At 45.6% G+C, this 16,752-nt stretch overlaps 1 protein-coding gene across 1 annotated transcript in view; it reads right to left on the minus strand.

Annotated features, from left to right (window-relative positions):
- poln (polymerase (DNA directed) nu) overlaps positions 1–16,752 on the minus strand; it is a 176,045-nt gene that overhangs the window by 82,562 nt on the left and 76,731 nt on the right. The gene's annotated exons all lie outside the window — the stretch shown is intronic.

A 16,752-nucleotide genomic window follows, 5' to 3' on the forward strand; every position in this document is an offset into this window, starting at 1 on the left:
GGTTGGAGAACCTAGAACCAGGGGACACACTTTCAAAATAAGGGGGGAGCTACTTAGGACCGAGTTGAGGAGAATTATTTTTTACTCAGAAGATTGTGAATCTTTGGAATTGTCTACCCCAGAGGGCTGTGGAAGCTTGGTCATTGAGTGTGTTTAAAGTAAAGACTGACAGATTTCTAAATACCAATGAGGTAAAGGGATCTGTGGATAGTGTGGGAAAAAGACATTGAAATGGATGATCAGCCATGGCTACCTTTGCCCATCTGATTTTTTCAGTCTATAAGGAGATCAAAATCCCCCATAGTTATCATCATACCTTTCTGACAAGCTCCCATTATTTCCTCCTTTATACCCTGTCCTAACATATGATTACTGTAATGGCTATCTGGTCGTATTTATTTATTTCTACCAGCGTTGTCAGTTCATCTGTTTTATTTCGAATGCTATGTGCATTTAAATATAGAGCCTTTAGTTTTGTCCTTTTATTATTTTTGTAATCTCTAGCCTTATCTGCTGATTTACTCTCAGGTTTGTACTCACTGTGCCTTCCTGTCTCAATGTGTTTATCATTTCCCACATTAATACCTTTCTCTCTTGCCTTGTCTCTACTCTTTGATTTAAACATCTTCCCAAATTTGATTCCATGCCTCCACTATTTAATTTAAAGCCCTCTCTACTTCCCTAGTTATGTGGCTCGCTAGAACACTGGTCCCAGCGCGGTTCAGGTGTAAACCGTCCCAACGGTACAGCCTCCACTTTCCCCAGTACTACTGCCAGTACTCCACAAGCCGGAACACACTTCTCCCACACCAGACTTTGAACCACGTATTCATCTCTCTAATTTTATGTGCCTTATCCCAATTTGCACATGGCTAACGTAATAATCCAGAGATTACTACCTATGAGGTTCTGCTTTTTAATTTAGTGCCTAATTCCTCATGATGGCTATGCAGAACCTCTTTCCTAGTTCCACTTATGTTGTTGGGACCTACATGGACCACGAAGACTGGATCCTCCCCCTCCCACTGCAAGTTCCTCTCCAGCCCTGAGCACATGTCCCGAACCCTGGCACCAGGTAGGCAACACAGCCACCTGGACTCTTGCTCTTTGTGGCAGAAAAAGGTGTCAATCCCCTTCACTATACTGTCCCCTACTGCCACTACATTCCTTTATGCTACTCCCACTTGAATGGCTTCCTGTACCACGGTGCCATGGTCAGTTTGCTCATCCACCCTGCAGCCTCCACTCTCATCCTATTGGAAATTGCCAAGGCTGAGGCTCCTGCACTCCTACCGTCCGGATCCCCTTACCTGCCTCACTTGCAGTCACACCCACCTGTTCCTGAGCACTGACTAAATCAGAAGGCCCTATCCTCAGGGGTGTGATCGCCTCCAGGTACAAAGCATCCAGGTAACTTTCCCCCTCCCTGATATGTTGCAGTGTCTCCAGCTCGGCATCCAGCTCAATGACTCTGAGCCGAAGTTCCTGAAACCACAAACATTTATTGCAGGCGTGTTTGCCCTGGGTCACATTAGCATCCAGGAGTCCCCACGTGCTGCAGCCATGACACATCACCTGTCCTGCCATTCTTAATGTGCTTTAATTGACTACGTAATATTATTATTCAAATATTGATTTTCCTTTTTTAATATATGTTATTAAACTTACCACCAGTTCCTGCAATATTTTAAACCTTAGGAATAGAATAGACCTTAACCACTTATCACATACTCTCAAAATAGCTAGCTTATTTCCCTGTAGTAGAGTAAGAACTAATTCCTACAGGGTGAAGCAGTTAGAAAAAGCAAAAGCAAAAGGAAAGGAACACCTCCTTTCCCTCCTCACCTAACTCCCCTGCTCACCAAACTCCCAGGTATACACTCAGTTCCGAACTGCACTCGTTTGTAAAATGGTTGGCGGGTTACCATGATCGCTGGGGTGCTTATCCTGCCAATTCTTCGGGTGGCAGAGTGGAAAACACCAGCATACAAATAATCCTGCCCTATGACAGGTTTGGATAAGGTAGACGAAGGAAAGCTCTTCCCATTAGCTGATTGTACAAGGTCTAGGGGACACAGATTAAAGGTTTTGGACAAGAGTTGCAGAAGGAATGTGAGGAAGAATATTTTTAAGAAATGAGTGGTAATGACCTGGAACTCATTGCCTATAAGGGTGATGGAAGCAGAGATAATCAATGATTTCAAAAGGAAATTGGATGAGCACTTGAAAGAAATTTTGATAGGAAGAACATGGAGAGACAATATAAAATAAGGGGTACAACTCTAAAGAGTGTGCAGGAGCAGAGGGGCCTGGGTGTATATGTTCATAAGTCATGAAAGGTGGCAGGACAGGTAGAGAGAGCAGTTAATAAAGCAGACAGAATCCTAGGCTTTATTAATAGGGACATAGAGTACAAGAGCAAGGAGGTCATGCTGAACTTGTATAGGATACTAGTTAGACTCAGCTGGAGTGTACAGTTGTATACAGTTCTGGGCGCCACACTTTAGGAAGGATGTGAATGCATTGGAGAGAGGTTTGCAAAAATGGTTCCAGGGTTGAGAAACTTCAGTTATGAAGATAGATTGGAGAAGTTAGGACTTCTTTCCTTGGAGAGGGGAAGGCTAAGAGGAGATTTGTTAGAGGTGTTCAAAATCATGACGGGGTGGGGGGTGGACTGAGTAGATAGGGAGAAACAGTTCCCGCTCGTAAAAGGATTGAGAAGGCGAGGACACAGACTTAAAGTGATTTACAAAAGAAGCAGCTGCGATGTGAGAAAAAACTCTTTCACAAAGCGTATGGTTCGGGTCTGGAATGCACTTCCTGGAAGTGTGGTGGAGGTAGGTTCAATCGAGCTTTGAAGGGGGCATTAGATGATTGTTTCTATTTAAATAATGTGCAGGCTTACGCGGAAAAGGCAGAAGAATGGCACTGAGTCATAATGCTCATTCAGAGTGCCGGTGCAGACACGATGGGCCGAATGGCCCCCTTCTGCGCTGTAACAATTCTGTGATTCTGTGAAATAAACTCGCAGGGCTATAGGGATAGAGTGAGGGAATGGGACTGACTAGATAGCTCCACAGAGAGCTGGCATAGGCTCAATGAGCTGTATGGCCTCCTTCTGTGTTGTAAATGACTCTCTGACTCTGTGACCTGCTACAATCTGTACATGTGGGAAAGGAGCAGCTGGATGGAAAATGTCTACACAGACAGAACTAAGATTTCTCCCCAACTCCCAAAGGCAATTAGATAGAAAGCGCAGAATATCAACTTAATGTATTACAATCGACAGTAATCAGCCTTGAAGTTCCCTGAGAACAGTCACATGGCTCTGTGGGCAATGTAGCTGTAGAGTATCATACAGTACTTGAGATAGGACAGTAAAAGACAAATTGAAATGATGTGCTCTCACAAGGTGATGTTCTGTGGTTAGAGCACGGATCTTTTTTTACTCTTAAATCTCTTTTATGCTCATTTAAGACCCTGTTTTTCATAAGACTTTCTCCTCCCAACTTTGCGGTTTATGGGTCCTGGCTGTGTGTAAGTTAGCTGTCGCGTTTTCTACATCACTGCAGTGACTACACTTCAACAAGTACTTCACTGGTTGTAAAACGCTTTGAATGACCTGAGGTCACCAACCCAGCTTTCTCTCCTCTTCTGAAGGTGCAAATGCCAGCTTCCACTGCAATCACCCTTCCATACCGGGCTGAAGAAGCATCTCTTCATGTGCCAGCAAAAGGGGATCCATGAATTTCAGCAGATTATTCACTTGTGGAGAGTATCAGAATTTAGCTGCACCCTGACTTGCGCCCACTTGATGTCCACATTAGCGAGCAGGGGTTCCTGGAATATGATCAGGAGCGGCTGATTTTTTTTCCCCTGCTTTCCAGATCAAAACATTGTGACACATTGTGATAACTGAGGCCTATAGTCATAGCAGTAACTAAAACCTAGCAGCCGAAACCTATGCCGAGGCCTATACCTCAAGCCTATTGTAGCCATGAGGCCTACAGTAACTGAAGCCTACACTGTAAGTAGTCGAGGCTGAGTAGCTGAGGCCTATAGTAACTGAAGCCTAGAGTACCGAGTATCCATGGTATAGTATAGAGGGTTAACAGATGGGATACTAATTTATTATGTGAATGATGATGTATTACTGACATCAGTCATCATGTGTTAGACTCTCCCCGAGAGGTTGGATTCAGGCCTCGGAGCAACATGCCTACTCTGTAACCCGTTTAGTTGTAGTACTAATAAACAAGTATTAAGCAGATACCAGAGTATGACTGCATCTGTCTAGTAACCAAGTAGCACAGCTAGAGTCCACAGACAAGAGGACCATCTCAGAACACAGCGTAGTAACTGAAGCCCATTGTAGTAACTGAAACCTGTTGTAGTAGTCTTAACAGTTGCTTCCCCAATATTAGCTCCGTCGCCCAGAGTGAGGATTAACTTGGAACCTCTTGGGACTCACATGGTTCCAGGCAATGGGATAGATCTTGAATGAATGATAAAGCAGTTGAGAACAAACTGGCAGCCAACTTTACATCTCCCCTATATAGACGCTGAGAAAATGCTTCCCCTGGTTGGGGAATCTAAACCACTGGGTTGTAGTCTCAGAGCAGGGAATCGGCCATTTGGGACTGACAGGAGCAGAAATTTCTTCATTCAAAGGGTTGTGAATCTTTGGAATTCTCTATCCCAGACAGCTGTGGATGCTCAGTCAAGACAGAGGTTGATAGATTTTCTGTGTACTAATAAGCGAATTAAGGGATATGGGGATAGGCGTGGGAAGCTCGGTAGCGCCACTACTGACCGAGCTGGCCAAGTCCTAAATGACATAGCGATTGGACTGGGTCTGAGGCTGGTGATGAGGGAACCAACAAGAGGGGAAAACATACTTGACCTCATTCTCACCAACCTGCCTGCCGCAGATGCAACTGTCCATGACAGTATCGGTAGGAGTGACCACCGCACAGTCATTGTGGAGACGAAGTCCCATCTTCACAATGAGGATACCCTCTATCGCGTTGTGTGGCACTACAACCGTGCTAAATGGGAAAGATTTCGAACAGATCTAGCAACTCAAGACTGGGCATCCATGAGGTGCAGTGGGCCATCAGCAGCAGCAGAATTGTACTCGAACACAATCTATAACCTCATAGCCCGGCATATCCCCCACTCTACCATGACCATCAAGCCAGGGGATCAACCCTGGTTCAATGAAGAGTGCAGGAGGGCATGCCAGGAGTAGCATCAAGCATACCTAAAAATGAGGTGTCAACCTGGTGAAACTATAACACAGGACTTCTTGCATGCCAAACAGCATAAGCAGCAAGTAGTAGACAGAGCTAAGGGATCCCACAACCAACAGATCAGATCTAAGCTCTGCAATCCTGCCACATCCAGTCGTGAACTCACTGGGGGAGGAGGCTTCACAAATATCCCCATCCTCAATGATGGGGGAGCCCAGCACATCAGTGCAAAAGATAAGGCTGAAGCATTTGCTACTATTTTCAGCCAGAAGTGCCTGGTGGATGGTCAATTTCAACCTCCTCCGGAGGTCCCCAGCATCACAGATGCCAGTCTTCTGCAAATTCAATTCACTTCACGTGATACGAAGAAACGGTTGAAGGCATTGGGTACTGCAAGGGTTATGGGCCCTGACAATACTCTGGCAATAATACTGAAGACTTGTGATCCAAAACTTGCTGTGCACCTAGCCAAGCTGTTCCAGTACAGCTACAATGCTGGCGTCTACCCAGTTATGTGGAAAATTGCCCAGGTATGTCCTGTACACAAAAAGCAGGACAAAGCCAACCTAGCCAATTACCATCAGCCTACTCTCGATCATCAGTAAAATAATGGAAGGGATCATCAACAGTGCTATAAAGCGGCACTTGCTTAGCAATAACCTGCTCACTGACACTCAGTTGGGGTTCTGCCAGGGCCACTCAGCTCCTGAGCTCATTATAGCCTTACTTCAAACATGAACAAAAGAGCTGAACTCCTGAGGTGAGGTGAGAGGTACTGCCCTTGACATCAAGGTCGCATTTGACCTAGTTTGGCAACAAGGAGCCCTAGCAAAACTGGAGTCAATGGGAGTCAGGGGGAAAACTCTCCACTGGTTGGTGTCATACCGAGCACAAAGGAAGATGGTTGTGGTTGTTGGAGGTCAGTCATCTCAGCTCCAGGACATCACTGCAGGAGTTCATCAGGGTAGTGTCCTCAGCCCAACCATCTTCAGCTGCTTCATCAATGACTTTCCTTCCATCATAAGGTGAGAAGTGGGGATGTTCACTGATGATTGCACAATGTTCAGCACCGTTCACGATTCCTCGGATACTGAAGCAGCCCATGTCCAAATGCAGCAAGACCTGGACAACATCCAGGCTTGGGCTGACAAGTGGCAAGTAACATTCGCGCCACACAAGTGTCAGATAATGACTATCTCCAACAAGAGAGAATCTAACCATTGTCCCTTGATGTTCAATGGCATTGTCATCACTGAATCCTCCACTCTTAACATCCTGGGGGGTTACCATTGACCTGAAACTGAACTGGACTAGCCATATAAATACTATGGCTACAAGAGCAGGTTAGAGGCTAGAAATCCTGCGATGAGTAACTTACCTCCTGACTCCCCAAAGCCTGTCCACCATCTACAAGGCACAAGTCAGGAGTGTAATGGAATACTGCCCACTTGCCTGGATGAGTGCAGCTCCCACAACACTCAAGAAGCTGGACACTGTCCAGGACAAAGCAGCCTGCTTGATTGGCTTGATTGATCCACAAACATTCACTCCCTCCACCAGCAATGCACAGTGGCAGCAGTGTGTACCATCTACAAGATGCATTGCAGGAATTCACCAAGGCTCCTTCAACAGCACCTTCCAAACCCACGACCACTACTATCTAGAAGGACAAGGGCAGCAGATAGACGGGAACACCACCACCTGGAAGTTCCCCTCTGAGTCACTCACCATTCTGACTTGGAAATATATCGCCGTTCCTTCAATGGCACTGGGTCAAAATCCTGGAACTGCCTTCCTAACAGCACTGTAGGTGTACCTACACCGCATGTACTGCAGCAGTTCAAGAAGGCAGCTCACCAACACCTTCTTAAGGGCAACTAGGGATGGGCAATAAATGTTGGCCCAGTCAGCGAAGCCCATATCCCATGAATGAATTAAAAAAAAGTTCTTGAGATAGATCAGCCATGATCTTATTGAAGGGAGGAGCTAAGCTCAAAGAAACAAATGGCCAACTCAAGCTCCTATTTCTCATACATGGCTTTTATTTCCATTGTAATCTATTTTTGGTCGGAATTTTAGCCTAAGCATGAATGGGACTCCTTGCTTATCCTACAAGAATTGGCGTGGTATCCTTTATATCCACCTCAGAAACTCAAGTCAGGGGTTCAGTTTCAAGAACTCACCTGAAACTTCACAGCTCTCTCTCAGCATGGCGCTTCAGAGGCTGCACTCATCATCTTTCATCCTGCCACATTCATTAATGATCCAGATCACATAGACAACCACTTGATATGTTCTTTTACCCTGAGTTCCCTCAGTGTGGCATTCAATTAGTCCAACTTTCTGTTTTGTGTATACCAGGAGTGGCAGTTGTCAAAACTTATTTGGTTAGTATCTTTCATGTTTTTGAACACTGGCCAATCTTTGATTTGGAGTGATGTCCAACTTTGAAGATTAAGGGTTTCGGTCCAACAGGGTATTGTGATGTGCACTGCAAACATATTTCCTTTTTGCAATATGGCATAAGCCTTCAACTACCTCTTTTTAAAAACTTTAAAGAGATAATGCTTTTTTCCTTGACTCTTTTTGCCACTGAAACCTCATCCACAAACCTACCTCAACTGATGATTTATCTGGCCCGAACTCACTGAACTCAGTGCAGCCTGCAAGTATAATTGTATTGTCAGACAGCGTAGTCACCCAATGAATATCTCTCAGCACGGGTTAACATGGGAATCAAAATGAAACCAGTTATGCAACTTACTCATTTGTCCAAACAGGGCTGTGTTTGCCAAACTGTGTTTGCCCTCTTTGCTCTTGATTCTGCGAAGCATCTTGGCACATGTTTATACTAGGAACACTATATAAACGCAAGCTGCTGTTCCAATAAGGAGTGTCCCACTGTAATCTCAAACCTCATCTGCTCTTAAAATGCTAGAGACCGCAACTACCCTATATTTTCAGCTGTGGTCCCATAACAGTGACATCCAGGGAAGGTTTTCAATCAGCAAGTTTATAAAATGTGCAGAGCAAACATTTCCATGGTAAAGCCCTGAATGGGTTCAGGCCCTTGTTGGGTGCAAGGCTAACTCACTCAGGCATAGCAATCCAGCATTGCAACCAATAACAGACCTTTATAAGGACAGGAGCAAAAAAACTACAAAATGGGCAGCTGAAAGTTCCATGTAACAAGGATGTGGATGAAATAGAGGGGGAGAGTAGAAAGAAAGAAGTAAAGGAAGAGTGGCTTTGGGTGTTTATGCTCAAGAAAGTTGAGAGAAGGAAGGAAACTACTTGCCTCCTGGCGAGATACCTGAGGTATTTGTGCACACTAATTCCCACAAATAGCAACGCGATAATGACCAGATAATCTAACTTTTTTTTAGTGATGTTGAGGATAAATATTGGTCAGGACACCAGGGAGAAATCATCTGCTCTTCTTTAAAATACTGCTAGAGTTTCTTTTGCATGCATGTCAGAGAGTAGGTAGGGCTTTCGTTTCACAGCTGAAAGACAGCACCTTCAACAGTGCAGCGTTCCCTCAACATTGCACGGTGAGTGTCAGCCTAGAATTTTGTGCTTAAAGTGTCTGGAGTGGATGCTTGAAGTACACAAGTTGACCATCAAGTCTCCTACATTACAACAGTGACTTACACTTTAAAAATTACTTCTTTGGCTGTAAAACACTTTGGGATGTCCTGAGGTGGTGAAAGCTGTGATATAAATGCAACACTTTTTTTTTATCTTTTAAGCATTTCCTCTTGTTGCTCACTGATTTCAGGTAGCATGCTGTCACAAGGCCACTAATATTTTAGGATTAAACAGCACTCCCAAAAATTGTTGGCATGGGCCATGGGGACTCACGTCCTGAAACTACTGATACAATTTCTCAACGCCCCCAATATTGATGGAAAGGCAGTAAGTGTGTATGATCACCTGCTGATTATGCAGTGTAATCGTGCTATTTACTGTAGCATCATTATCTTGAGTGCCTTTCAGGCTTCTTTCCATTTGTCTGCAATTTTCCCCTGGAGAATCTTCTCTTACATGTGGCCATTATGAGGGCAGTAATCTTGACAATTTTAGTGCCACTCAATCATTTATGGGTCTCGACTGAATTTAATGTCATGCTGCAATGGAACTGCTCCTAACCTCTTGATCATGACCGTTGAACTTGTATCGAACCCCCAATATTTGGAGCATTGTGCATAATTCATGTCATAAAAAGGATATGGCGGCACTGAAGAAGGTGGAAAAAAAATTCACCAGCCTGATGAAACCAGAAGTGAGAGGTTCTACTTAACAGGAAAGATTGAACAGGCTGGGGCACTTTTCTCTGGAAAAGAGAAGCCCGAGGAAAGACGTGGTAGAGATAGAGATAAAATTCTGAAAGAATTTGTGAATGTTGATGTTCAAAGAGACTTGGGCATGCTCATACAAGGAATGCAGGGACAGCGAACAATTAGGAAGGCAAATGGCACGTTGGTCTTTATTGCAAAGGGATTGGAGTACAGGAATAAAAAACGCTTGCTACAATTGTGCAGGGTATTGGTGAGACCACATCTGGAATACTGGGCAGAGTTTTATAGCCCTGCCTGCCGCCAGGATCGTCCCCGATCCTGCCATAAGTCAGTGGACTTTCGGTCGAGCTGCTGAATCTTCCATGGCGGCTTCTGCCACGAAGGGGCTGGAAAACCCCGGCCGGTGTGCGCGGTTTTCATCTCCACGTATGAGAAGCGATATATATATATATGGAGGCAGTACATCGAAGGTTCACTAAATTGGGATGAGGGTGTTGTCCTATGATGAGAAGCTGAGTAAATTAGGCTTATATTCTCTGGTGTTTAGAAGAACGAGAGGTGATCTCATTGAAACCTACAAAATTCTGAAGGGGCTTGATAGGGTAGACGCTGAGAGATTGTTTCCACTGGTCGGGTAATCTAAACACAGGGGCACAGTCTCAGGATAAGGGGATGATCATTTTGGACTGAGGTGAGAAATTACTTCACTCCAAGGATTGTGAATTCTCTACCCCAGAGGGTTGTGGATGCTCCATTGTTGAATACATTTAAGGCTGAGATAGACAGATTTTTGGTCTGCCAGGGAATCAAAGGATATGGTGAATGGGTGAGAAAGTGTAGCTGAAGCCCAAGATCAGCCATGATTGTATGGAATGGCCTTGCAGGCTCAGTGGGCCATATGATCCATTCCTTCTCCTATATCTTGTGTTCTTGGTTTGATAGGGTAGATATTTTCACTTGTGAGTCCAAAGCTAAGGGCCATAAATATAAGAGAGTCATTAGTAAATCCAATAGTAAATTCAGGAGAAAAAGAAAGCTGGATAAACACGTGAGGGAGAAAGGAAGCGAGGATATGCTGATAGAATTAAATGAAGAGGGGTAGGAGGAGTTGATGTAGTGCATAAACTACATTTACAGGCTAGTCGCGTGGCCTGTTTCTGTGCTGTAGACCCGATGTAACTCGATGATCTTACATATCTGGACCTACCCCCACGTGATCTTTTCCACAAACTCCTGATGTTTTTTGCTAATATTTTGTTGTGGTGAAGACGCGCCCCTGCCCAGATGGGAAAGAAAAACTTGCATTCATATAGTGCCTTTCACAACCTCAGGACATCTCAAAGCGTTTCAAAGTCAGTGAAGCGCTCATGTAGTGTAGCAGCAAGCATGGAAATTAATTCATGTGCAAACAGCAATCTGATAATGGTCAGATAATTCGTTTTGCTTTTAGACTGTGCTGACCTTTATTCTGCTATTAACACCTACCCTGCACCAAAGCTTTAGTCTTGAATACTATCATTACTACTCCCTTTGTCTTATATTCCATGACATCTTTGTCATTTAATCTCTCCTGCCCTCTAACCTATCCCTGACCTTCCATTTTGCTCCACCTGCTACCCCACCTTTTTCAACAGCATAAAACCCATCACATTTCTACCTCTCTCCAGTTCTGCAGAAGAGTCATATTGGACTCGATAAGTTAACTTTGTTTGTCTCTCCACAGATGCTGCCAGACCTGCTGAGTTTTTCAGTATTTTCTGTTTTAGTGATGTGGCTCAAGAGATAAATATCGGCCAAGACACATAAAAGTAGCAACAAGAGATGCTTTACATCCAGTCAAAGGGCAAATGAGGTGTCATCCCAAAAGCGCCACCTCTGACAGTACAGCACTTCCTCAATGCAGCTCACTGCATTGCAGAATCACCCTTCAAAGTTCAGGTCAGGTTACTATTTTTACTAAAATAGAAGCAAAATTCTGCAGATGTTGGAAATCTGAAATAAAAACAGAGAGTGCTGGAAAAACTCAGCATGCCTGGTGGCATCTGTGGAGAGAGAAACAGAGTTAACATCCCAAGTTCAATATGACTCTTCGGAGCTATTTTCACTATCCAGATGTAGATTGTCATAGTTAGATTAAAGGATGGGATAATATTTTTAATGGATTTTGTAGAAAGGAGAGATTATACGTCACGACTAAAATAAACTATTGCAAGTGATTTTATGTGATGTGACATTGGGAGTGCAACTAGTACAGAGTGGAATTTCTGTGAGTTTGGTAAGTAAAGGGGTTCGGTGAGGAGGGGAGGGAGGTGGGTATTTTCTGGCTCTTTTCTTTTTCTTTCTCCATCTTTCTCAGCCGACAGGAGACCAGGAGTTGAAAAGCTGCACAAGAGGGCTGCGTTTGAAAACATCTAAGAGTGACATCACAGGATAAACATCATTGGTTGGTGAGAAACTGCTGTTAGGGGGGGGTCTTCAAATGGCTGAAAATTATTAAAAAGGGATCCATTTTAAAAGAAAGAGCTACTTAAATTGAAGTAAGAAACACAAGGAATAGGGTAGTAAAGTTAAGTCAAAATTAGGTAAAATAAAGTTGCGTAAGTAAACTAAAGTAAAATAAAGTTAGTATAAGGGAAGTAAATTGAAACAATGGCAGGACAGCTTGGTGGTATGGCGAGTCCTGTAATATGTGGAAGTCATGAACGCTTCCAGTGTCCTAGACAATCACATGTACAAGAAGTGTCGCCAGCTGCAGAAACTTGAACTCCATAGAAACATAGAAAATAGGAGCAGGAGTAGGCCATTCGGCCCTTCGAGCCTGCACCGCCATTCATTATGATGATGGTTGATCATCCAACTCAATAGCCTGCTCCTGCTTTCTCCCCATATCCCTTGATTCCCTTCGCCTCAAGAGCTATATCTAACTCCTTCTTGAAAATATACAATGGTTTGGCCTCAACTACTTTCTGTGGTAGCGAATTCCACAGGTTCACCACTCTCTGGGTGAAGAAATTTCTCCTCATCTCAGTCCTAAATGGTCTACCCCATATTCTCAGACTGTGACCCCTGGTTCCGGACTACCCCACCATCAGGAACATCCTTCCTGCATCTACCCTGTCTAGCCCTGTTAGAATTTTATAGGTTTCTATGAGATCCCCCCTCATTCTTCTGAACTCCAGCGAATATAATCCTAACCGACTCAATTCTCCACATATGTCAGTCCCACCATCCCAGGAATCAGTTTGGTAAACCTTCGCTGCACTCCCTCTATAGCAAGAACATCCTTCCTCAGATAAGGAGACCAACACTGCACACAATATTCCAGGTGTGGTCTCACCAAGGCCCTGTATAATTGCAGCAAGACATCCCTGCTCCTGTACTCAGAATCCTCTTGCAATGAAGGCCAAAATACCATTTGCCTTCTTTACCGCCTGCTGCACCTGCATGCTTACCTTCAGCGACTGGTGTACGAGGACACCCAGGTCTCGTTACACATTCCCCTCTCTCAATTTATAGCCATTCAGATAATAATCTGCCTTCCTGATTTTGCTACCTAAGTAGATAACTTCACATTTATCCACATTATACTGCATCTGCAATGCATTTGCCCACTCACTCAGCTTGTCCAAATCACACTGAAGCATCTCTGCATCCTCCTCACAGCTCACCCTCCCACCCAGCTTTGTGTCATCTGCAAATTTGGAGATATTACATTTAGTTCTCTCATCCAAATCATTAATATATATTGTGAATAGCTGGGGTCCCAGCACCGATCCCTGCGGTACCCCACTAGTCACTGCCTGCCATTCGGAAAAAGACCCGTTTATTCCTCCTCTGTGTTTCCTGTCTGCCAACCAGTTTTCTATCCATCTCAATACACTACCCCCAATCCAGGTTTCAGAGCTCGAGAAGCGGCTGGAGTCACTGTGGCACATCGAGCTACGTGGATAGAACATTCAGAGAGGTGATCGCACTGCAGCTTAGGAGTCTGGAGGCAGAAAGGGAATGGGTGACCACCAGGCAGTCCATGAGAACTAGGCAGGTCATGCAGGAGTCCCCTGGGGTCCCGCTCGCCAATCAGTTTTCCGCTTTGGATGCTGGTGAGGTAACTGGTTCCTCGGAGGAGTGCAGTCATAGCCAAGTTTGCAGCACCGCAGGCAGCTCAAGAGGGAGGGAAAAAAAAGTAACAGCAATAGTGATATGGAATTCATTAGTCAGGGGAACAGACAGGTGTTTCTGTGGCTGTAGGTGTGACTCCAGAATGGTATGTTGACTCCCTGGTGCCAGGGTCAAAGATGTCACAGAACGGCCGCTGGACATTCTTTTGGGGGAGGATGATCAGCCAGAGGTCGTGGTCCATGTTGATACCAATGACTTAGGAAAGGGGATAAGGTCCCGAAATCAGATTTCAGGGAGCTAGAAAGAGATTAAAAAGCAGGACATCTAAAGCAGTAATCTCAGGATTACTCCTAGTCCCACGTGCTAGTGAGTGTAGAAATAGGAAAATTGAGCGATTAAGCATGTGGCTGGAAAGCTTGTGGAGCAGGGAGGGCATCGGATTTCTGAGGCATTGGGGCCGGTTCTGGGGAAGGTGGGATCTGTACAACTCAGCCTTAACAGGACCGGGACAAATATCCTCGCAGGGAGACTTGCCAATGCTGTTGAGGGGGGGCGGGCGGAGGTGCGGGGTTTGAACTAGGTCGCAGGGGGATGGGAACCTGAGGGCAAATTCGGAGCAGGGAACGCGGGAAATGGAGAATTAGTGAGTGACTCTGAAAGACAGAAGAAGCACAGGTTAAAAAGTGTACAGCACAGGAATTTGGCAGTGTTGAAAGGTACATATGTAAGTGTAAGGAATATAGCAAGTAAAGCCGATGAGTTGAGGGCCCAGGTAGACACATAGCAGCATGATATCATCGCTGTAACGGAAACTTGGCTTAAAGGGGGGGAAAATGGCAGCTCAACATCCCTGGATATAGAGTTTTCAGGAGGATAGAGAGGGGGATAAGAAAATGTGGGGCTGTAGCCTTATTGATTAAAGGATCAATTACAGCCTCGAGAAGAGATGATTTACTAAATGAAGCATCAAATGGGGCCATATAACTTTCCCCCAATTTAGGTTTCCGGCCCATCCTTGTCCTTTTCCAAAACAACCTTGAATCTAACGGAGTTACGATCACTATCTGCAAAATGCTCCCCCACTGATACCTCTACCACTTGCCCGGCTTCATTCCCTAAAATTAAGTCTAGGACCACCCCCTCTCTGGTAGGACCTTCTAAGTACTGGCTTAAAAAGCTCTCCTGGATGCATTTTAAGAATTCCGTTCCCTCTAAACCTATCACACTATGGCTAACCCAGTTAATGTTGGGGAAGTGGAAATCCCCCACTATTACTACCCCATTATATTTACATTTCTCTGAAATTTGCCTACATACCTGCTCTTCTATTTCTCTCTGACCGTTTATGGAAACAAGTCTGTGCATGTTCCTGACACCGTTGGAGAGGAGCCAGGGCTGACTAGTTGGACAGGGAGGAGAGGTGGGAAGGGAGCCAGGAACTGGGCTCTGTTCAGAACGAACCCAGCCATCCACACAACAGAACTTCCTCTGAGTCAGACCTGTTAACGTCTTGAAGCTTCCATTCTGCTTGTTATGCCAAAGAGGTGGATCTTCATAACTGGCTTGTGCATGAGTTTGAACTATTTCTTGCTGTGTTTTGTTTAAAAAAAACCTCCCCCAGCACCTCTAAATTTGTAGAGTTTCTGCCATTTGTCAAGTCCAAACACAGGCAGTGAATAGGGCCTGGGGTCCTTGAGCCCATAAATGCAGGCAGCCACTTCCTGTGCAGTACTGAGGGAGAACTGCGCTATCGGAGGGTGGGTGCTGAGGGAGCGCTGTGCAGTATACGGGAGAGCCTGGGCAAACCGCTAACTCCTGATGAACTGACTAAGGCCCTGGAGTCCTTCGAGAAGAGGAAAACTCCCGGAAGCGACGGCTTGCCGGCGGAGTTGTATTCGGTTCTGTGGGACTGGATCGGCCCAGACCTGCTAGAAGTGTACGAGAGTATGCTCCTGGCCGGCAGCATGTCAGAATCCATGGGGAAAGGCATCTTCACCCTCATCTACAAGCACAAGGGGGAAAGGGAGGAAATTAGAAATTGGCGACCCAATTCACTGTTGAATGTGGACTATAAGATTCTGTCCAAGGTCATCGCCAATCGGGTCAAGTCCGCTCTGGAATTGGTGATCCACCCTGACCAGACCTGCACTGCGCTGGGCAGGAAGATCTCTGACAGCCTCGCGCTGCTCAGGGATACGATTGCCTCTGTGCAGGACAGGGGTGCGGACACCTGCCTCATCAGCCTGGATCAGGAGAAGGCCTTTGACAGAATATCGCACACCTACATGGTGGATGTGCTCTCCAAAATGGGGTTTGGGGAGGGAATTCGCAATTGGATCCAACTGCTCTACACTGACATCAGTAGTGCAGTCTCAATCAATGGGTGGGAATCAGATAGCTTTCCGATTAAATCTGGAGTCAGGCAGGGCTGCCCTCACTCCCTGTCCTGTTTGTGTGTTGCATAGAACCCTTTGCTGAGTCCATCAGGAAGGATCCGGGCATAAGAGGAGTGACAATCCCAGGCAGTGGAGACACTCAGGTCAAAGCCTCCCTGTACATGGACAATGTCGCTGTCTTCTGCTCAGATCCGCTGTCGGTGCACAGACTGATCCACATCTGCGACCAGTTCGAACTGGCCTCGGGAGCCAAGGTAAATCATGGGAAGAGTGAGGCCATGTTCTTTGGGAACTGGGCTGACTGATCCTTTGTCCCCTCCACCGCCAGGGCTGATGGCCTGAAGGTGCTGGGGATATGGTTCGGAGGGACCGGGGCATGCGTTAGAAACTGGAAGGAGCAAGTGTCTATGGTGAAAAGAAAACTAGGCATGTGGGGGTGATGTTCCCTCTCCATTGCGGGTAAGAACTTGGTCATCAGGTGTGAGGCACTCTCGCTGTTGCTGTACGTAGCGCAGGTCTGGCCCATTCCAGACTCCTGCGCGATGGCGATCACCCGAGCCATCTTTCGCTTTATCTGGAGGTCGAAAATGGATCGTGTCCGCAGGGACGCGATGTACAAGCCTCTAGATAAAGGGGGAAAAAACGTGCCCAACATCGCCCTCATACTGATGACACTTTGTGTGC

Source organism: Cetorhinus maximus, chromosome 2, assembly GCF_964194155.1.
Source record: "Cetorhinus maximus chromosome 2, sCetMax3.hap1.1, whole genome shotgun sequence".
NCBI classification, from domain to species: domain Eukaryota; kingdom Metazoa; phylum Chordata; class Chondrichthyes; order Lamniformes; family Cetorhinidae; genus Cetorhinus; species Cetorhinus maximus.